The 7,382-nt window shown below is 28.9% G+C and overlaps 2 long non-coding RNA genes across 2 annotated transcripts; one reads left to right on the top strand and one right to left on the bottom strand.

The window, feature by feature from the left end:
* Positions 1–1,176: 1,176 nt before the first annotated feature.
* LOC136971935 (uncharacterized) lies at positions 1,177–1,490 on the bottom strand. The gene is made up of 3 exons (XR_010880246.1): positions 1,451–1,490; positions 1,295–1,371; positions 1,177–1,197 (listed from the first exon to the last, which is right to left on the bottom strand). It is a non-coding gene; the product is annotated as an uncharacterized lncRNA (long non-coding RNA).
* Positions 1,491–2,338: 848 nt separating this feature from the next.
* LOC136971938 (uncharacterized) lies at positions 2,339–2,652 on the top strand. Its single transcript, XR_010880247.1, has 3 exons — positions 2,339–2,378; positions 2,458–2,534; positions 2,632–2,652. It is a non-coding gene; the product is annotated as an uncharacterized lncRNA (long non-coding RNA).
* Positions 2,653–7,382: the final 4,730 nt, after the last annotated feature.

Genomic DNA, 7,382 nt, shown 5'->3' with positions numbered 1-7,382 from the left:
GTATATATTCAAAAATACACGCGTATAATTCCAGTAATGTTGCTGCATTAGTATATAAGATATAATTATTCAAATGAGGATAATTCGTCTTGCATTTTAAAATAGCTAATAAGCTGGAGTGATGCTGGATAATTCAATTTCTTGTGGAAAAATGTAAAATTTTCTCAATTATTATTTAAATTTACACTCTCAAATTGTCTTATATTTAACCATTATTTAGGTCACTTTATTACATAATTGTTATTATTCCGATAAAAAACGAACCTTCCATAACGGCCACCTCTAAGCAGAGGCCAGTTTTCAGGAATATATATATATTTTAAAATTGAACTGAGCGCATATAAAATAATCTGCTAACAAAGGCCATCATTGGTAGTCTTTCAGAGGTTTGGCTGTATTTAAAATTTAATAATTGGTATTGAAGAATTTTGTCCAGATAAGCCAATATCTCATTATAACGTTTTAATTAATTAATTTTTAATTAAATGTTGATAAATATTGAATGGGCGAGAGTCTGGCATGCTTGGACAATATCCAGAAGAGGTGAAATAGTATCACATATATCTCTCCCTTTATCTCTAAAGTAAGACTCTATAGAGCGGGTCAAGGACGTGGATCTAGGTTGCATATTAACATGGAATTTTGCGCAATACCATACACAAACTTGATATTTTTATCGTAAAAATGTATTTATACAAGACTAAATTTTTATACTTAATAAAATGTTTTTGTTACAACTACAGTTACAGTAACAAGATATGGAAGTTGCGATAAGAATCGAATTTTGGCATTTTCGCAGGCAACTAAATGTGTAAAATAAATATTTTGATATATTATTACGTAGGATATCGTTTATACCCGCTAATTTCTAAAAGAAATTATTTCTTTTTAATTAAAAGTTATGCTAGAAGCATTTATAAAATACCGCTTTATGTTACGATGGCGATAGTTTAGTAAGATAAATTAGTATTAATTATTATGCCTTTGTGTCCTTTTTAATTCTATTTAAAATTTATTTTGTATACTAGTACTTTCTATATATTAACAGGACTTATTATACTGGAAATTATGGATGCAGATATTTAGTCTTACAGATCAAAAATAATGTTCTTTATTTAGTTCACCTGAACACATACACTTTAAACACGTGTTTCGGACTTGTTCGTCCCTCCTCAGCAGGCCTTTAAACGACACTTTCTACAATTAACAATAAAAACATTTCTCGGTACAATTATAACTAAAATTAGTTAAAAACACACAAACATTTCCCGACAATAAATTTAAAAATTCTTACAATTTCTGTATTTCCGATCTTCTCTACATTTCCACTTAAACTCACGATCCACAGCAACCATACAATTTTACACATTCCTAATTTTTATACATTAAAATCAGTTTAAAACGATAAATTTAATTATTATCTAAAATATTATGATTTCAATTAACTTACTTCTTTTTGTTTATTCGTTTCTACTTAATTTCGATTCTAATACGTTCCCATCACATCTTTTATACCTCTTTCTCCCCCTTTCTTATAATGCTTAACCATGATTGGTGGATCTCTCTACCATTGTTGTTATTCATTTTATTAGTTTGCCTACTTATATTTAAATGCTCATACAGTTGTCTTTTATAATTGTTTTTTTCCTTTTTCCTGATTTTTACCGTATTTAGATCAATTGCACAATCTTCTGTATTACAATGGTCAGCTACTGCTGAATTTGCATAGTTTCCTCTGATTGCTCTGATATGTTTACTTAATCTTATTTTTAATTTTCTTTTTGTTTCTCCTATATATGTTTTCTTTGGATTACAATTACAATCAAATGAATATACTATTCCTTTCTCCTCTGTTATATCATATTTTTCTTCTTTTCTGTAACATAATTGTTATTTAGTTGAATTTATATTTTCCGGTATTAAGTATCAAATTCTATAATAAGATTTTGTTGAAAAGAAGAAAAATATGATATAACAGAGGAGAAAGGAATAGTATATTCATTTGATTGTAATTGTAATCCAAAGAAAACATATATAGGAGAAACAAAAAGAAAATTAAAAATAAGATTAAGTGAACATATCAGAGCAATCAGAGGAAACTATGCAAATTCAGCAGTAGCTGACCATTGTAATACAGAAGATTGTGCAATTGATCTAAATACGGTAAAAATCAGGAAAAAGGAAAAAAACAATTATAAAAGACAACTGTATGAGCATTTAAATATAATTAGGCAAACTAATAAAATGAATAACAACAATGGTAGAGAGATCCACCAATCATGGTTAAGCATTATAAGAAAGGGGGAGAAAGAGGTATAAAAGATGTGATGGGAACGTATTAGAATCGAAATTAAGTAGAAACGAATAAACAAAAAGAAGTAAGTTAATTGAAATCATAATATTTTAGATAATAATTAAATTTATCGTTTTAAACTGATTTTAATGTATAAAAATTAGGAATGTGTAAAATTGTATGGTTGCTGTGGATCGTGAGTTTAAGTGGAAATGTAGAGAAGATCGGAAATACAGAAATTGTAAGAATTTTTAAATTTATTGTCGGGAAATGTTTGTGTGTTTTTAACTAATTTTAGTTATAATTGTACCGAGAAATGTTTTTATTGTTAATTGTAGAAAGTGTCGTTTAAAGGCCTGCCGAAGAGGGACGAACAAGTCCGAAACACGTGTTTAAAGTGTATGTGTTCAGGTGAACTAAATAAAGAACATTATTTTTGATCTGTAAGACTAAATATCTGCATCCATAATTTCCAGTATAATAAGTCCTGTTAATATATAGAAAGTACTAGTATACAAAATAAATCTTAAAAAATTAGTACTTTCGGTAATAAAAGTACATTTTTCAGGTAAAATATGTCGGTTATACAATTACTGTTACAGAAATAGTGTGACTAATATAAGGATTGGATTTTGGCATTTCTGCATATAAGCAAGTGTACAAATTCAGTATTTAAATACACTATTATGTAGTGTATAGAATATACTTGTACGTTTCTTAAAGAAACTGAGAAGCACAGTTTACACTACAATTTTAATGTGCATCCGTTTGTCTGCTATAGAAATTAAAGGGAAACTGTCTACAGGGTTGAAAAGGGGTCTAAGACACGAGACTTTTTACGAGTAATCTAATGGTGCCATTTAAATTGACTAAAATGACAATTATTAATTAAAATCTACTAATATATGATTACTGAGATTGTCCCGTTGTTGCTCCAAGTTAGATACCTATTCTTCTGAACGCCCATGTTCTATTCGTCACGTGACTAGCAGAGCACAGAAGAAACAGCCTACACGGGAAATTCCCAATTGGAAGATCACACTGTAAATGGTCGTTTCTACTGCTTATCGACATATACATGCTTTGCGTTGTTAGAAGGTACCCAGTGGGATAAAACTTTATGGGAAGCATTGATCTCTCACACAGCAGTCTTTAGGTATTCTATTAAAACGTGTAAAGTTAGAAATCCACTATCACTACGGTAATCTTGCAGAAGGTTTTAAACACCATTTTGGATTAAAATACCCTGGAATGGAAATTGATTACAACGATGAAATCTGTATTGCATTTTTTATTGCAATAGAAGACACGATTATTTTTATAGGAAGGAAGAACTGCTTTCTTTCGTTCTCTATCAAACTAACCAATGAAATAATAAGAGGTGCCCTGGTCGAAGGAGAAAATGAACCAAAGTTATTGCTAGATCAAAGGATTGCTTATAACATTGATCGAGCTTTCTGTCATACAGGAGGGGCAATCTACATGCTCCTGATAAAACAGGAAAAACATTTGTCACTTGTCTTAGAAAAAAACAATGGCTGTTGCTTCCTCAGTCAGAACCTCTACGTTACTTCCTGATCAGTTTTTTCTGATTCAGTCCTGACCTTTAAACTCCATTGAACCAGAACTTCAACGAAACTCCAGTTTGTAACATTAGCAAGATTTCTGGTGATGCTCAGATTCTTCTTGATTGTTTGAAATGAAAGTACAATGCCCCATAAGAGAGCATTAGAGGAAATAGAAAACTGCAAGACATATGCAATTGTAATTACTCAATGGGAAGTTGTGTGACTTTCGACAGACGTTACCAGCCGTTACAAAGCAGATGAAATTCAAGCTTGCTTTGTCTTTTTTTACGAGATCACGTCAACACTACAAACTTTTTAATACGAAAGCACATATTTTGGGAAGTCAACTATCTGCCCAGTTTGTACAAACTTATACAACTTGACAAAGGAAGTGTACAGTACCTCTTATGAACCCTATTTCAATCTGCATAACGTTCAAGTCAGATGATGAATTGATAACAATTCCAAGTGTATAGATATATCTCCAAAATAAAAAATCATGAATGGTTACATGAAAATTACATAACATTGCATGATTTTGGTGATGTCAGTTAACAAATTTCGGAGACAGAGCTTAACTAATTTGTATATTAGAAATTAGTACAATCAATTAATTTTATGCTTCAATTATTAAAATAGATATTTATGTTACAACAACAGCAATTAAATTGGAAGATATATTTTTAATTTTTATAATATTTCTTCATAAAACATTGTCACAACAACAACAATAACAATAAATTGATATTTTTGATAACGTGACCATTTTGACAGCGCGATTAATATGAAAACAGTCGAATTGTGTTTGCTTTACATATAAATTAATTAACAGAACAGTAGGGATTTTTTATTGTCATATAGATTATAATATATACACGCAAGTTTCTCAACAAAATTAATTTTTATAAACAACAAATATACAAAAATCAATTATTAAATTACCAGTTGGTGTTATGACAATAACAACAACAATACACTAGATAAGACCGAAATTTTTTGACCTAACGTATGGCAGTAACAATTAATTATTGATGCTGTTAGGAAAACAGAGAGACAAACAGTATTTAGAGTATTTTAGGAAAAAAATTTTTGAAAATTTTTCAATCATTTTAAATTATATTTTCTTAAATTTGAAAAATACGTTTGGGAAAAATATTTTTTTGAAGAATTCTACTTCCAAAACAGAAAAAAAACTGTTCAAAATAAAAATGGAAAGAATACCAACAAACAGATTTTTCTATCTGCTATTACTCACGTCATATTTTTCTATATAAGATTTTGTTGAAATGAAATCTATTCAAAAAAAGGAAGTGGGGGAGGGAAATGCCCTTTTGTAAGTGAACTACAATCAATATATCTATGTTACATTTAAATAAAGGAAAAAAAGAATGATGTAGAGGATCTCTTATTATTATTTTTTATTCCTAGTTCGAACGTTAACAAGATTTTATTTATCAAATTTAACAATAGGGATTTGTTATGAGTTAAATAAACTTCGATACTGGCATGGCTAACAATGTTACTACAATAACAATTCTTCTCGTGTAATTGGAACAAATAAAAGTATTATTTTCAATATTTTTAAGTAATTGTATCACGTCCTCGTTAGTGATACATGCAAACGATTCTATAGGAATTGCTATGAATTAAAACAGTATTTATAATATAAAAATATTCTGTAAACTATTCTATCGATACAATAGTTACTAGACAGTGATTTACTAATAATTGTATTACTAACACTCCTAAGAATGCTACTTGAGCAATCTCATATATTATCATCAAGTACTAATACGATATTTAACAATACTATTACAATAAAATCGTGTATTAATACTAGTTATTAGTACATTGAGGATGTTATAACGGAAGCATATATTACTATAATGATGTTATTATGCAGTAATACTACTAGCAGCTTAACAATACTATTATAATAACAAAACATACGTGAAGGTGGAATTAAGCATAATTACATTCAATCAATTATGCCTTCTAGACTAATTAATCTTGAATTATAATGGTTCACTAATATTGTTAAAATTCAAATTGTGACATGAAAATTTCAATTGTTTCGTTGTAGTGTTGTATGAACAATTTCGAAAAATAAATGATTAAATAACGAGAAAGAAATTTAAAATGTAAGCGAAAAATAATGATTTTTACAACAGTAATAGAGTTAAAACGGTTTCTGAAATCTGATTGGTTGATAGAATTTCAAAATCTCTCTAATATCCAATTATATTGGCGTATACGTATAAAGATTTCTGTATTCTAGTTATTAATTCAAAAACTAAAAAATTGATAATGCAATTTTTTTTATTTAATGTGTTTAAATAAATTTTTATTATGCTAGTATCAGACTAGAAGGGATTAATATTATAATAAAAATATATTATACAAAATTAATTTTTATTTATTAAATAATAATGTCTTGTCAACAAACTATTGAAGTGATAATTATGCTGTCAATGTATTTCTTTGATAATTATGCTGCTATAGAAACAAGAATTTCTTTCATCGAATGCACAACAAAAACAGTCTGATTTAAATTAATCATGAATCTGTTATAACAACAAAGCATTTATTCTTTTATAACGAAAATATATTATGCGAAATATAATACATATTCGGTCTTTATGGTGTTACTATAGTAATAATAATGATTAAATGTTAATATTTCATGCCTAAGTTTATCTAATATAAACTCAGTTAGTATATCAATAGGTAAGTATTATGAACTAATTATGACACTAATATTCCTAGATTTTAATACAATGTCATATTTATTATTTGTCTTTGTATAATAAATAGCGTAACGTAGAAGTAACGTAGAGGTTCTGACTGAGGAAGCAACAGCCATTGTTTTTTTCTAAGACAAGTGACAAATGTTTTTCCTGTTTTATCAGGAGCATGTAGATTGCCCCTCCTGTATGACAGAAAGCTCGATCAATGTTATAAGCAATCCTTTGATCTAGCAATAACTTTGGTTCATTTTCTCCTTCGACCAGGGCACCTCTTATTATTTCATTGGTTAGTTTGATAGAGAACGAAAGAAAGCAGTTCTTCCTTCCTATAAAAATAATCGTGTCTTCTATTGCAATAAAAAATGCAATACAGATTTCATCGTTGTAATCAATTTCCATTCCAGGGTATTTTAATCCAAAATGGTGTTTAAAACCTTCTGCAAGATTACCGTAGTGATAGTGGATTTCTAACTTTACACGTTTTAATAGAATACCTAAAGACTGCTGTGTGAGAGATCAATGCTTCCCATAAAGTTTTATCCCACTGGGTACCTTCTAACAACGCAAAGCATGTATATGTCGATAAGCAGTAGAAACGACCATTTACAGTGTGATCTTCCAATTGGGAATTTCCCGTGTAGGCTGTTTCTTCTGTGCTCTGCTAGTCACGTGACGAATAGAACATGGGCGTTCAGAAGAATAGGTATCTAACTTGGAGCAACAACGGGACAATCTCAGTAATCATATATTAGTAGATTTTAATTAATAATTGTC

The sequence above is a fragment of the Centruroides vittatus genome, unplaced genomic scaffold (genome assembly GCF_030686945.1).
Source record: "Centruroides vittatus isolate TY-2023 unplaced genomic scaffold, ASM3068694v2 contig_273, whole genome shotgun sequence".
In the NCBI taxonomy this organism is placed as follows: Eukaryota; Metazoa; Arthropoda; class Arachnida; order Scorpiones; family Buthidae; genus Centruroides; species Centruroides vittatus.
The sequence above is the reverse complement of the archived record's forward strand: the minus strand, read 5'-3'. Positions and strand labels throughout refer to the sequence as shown.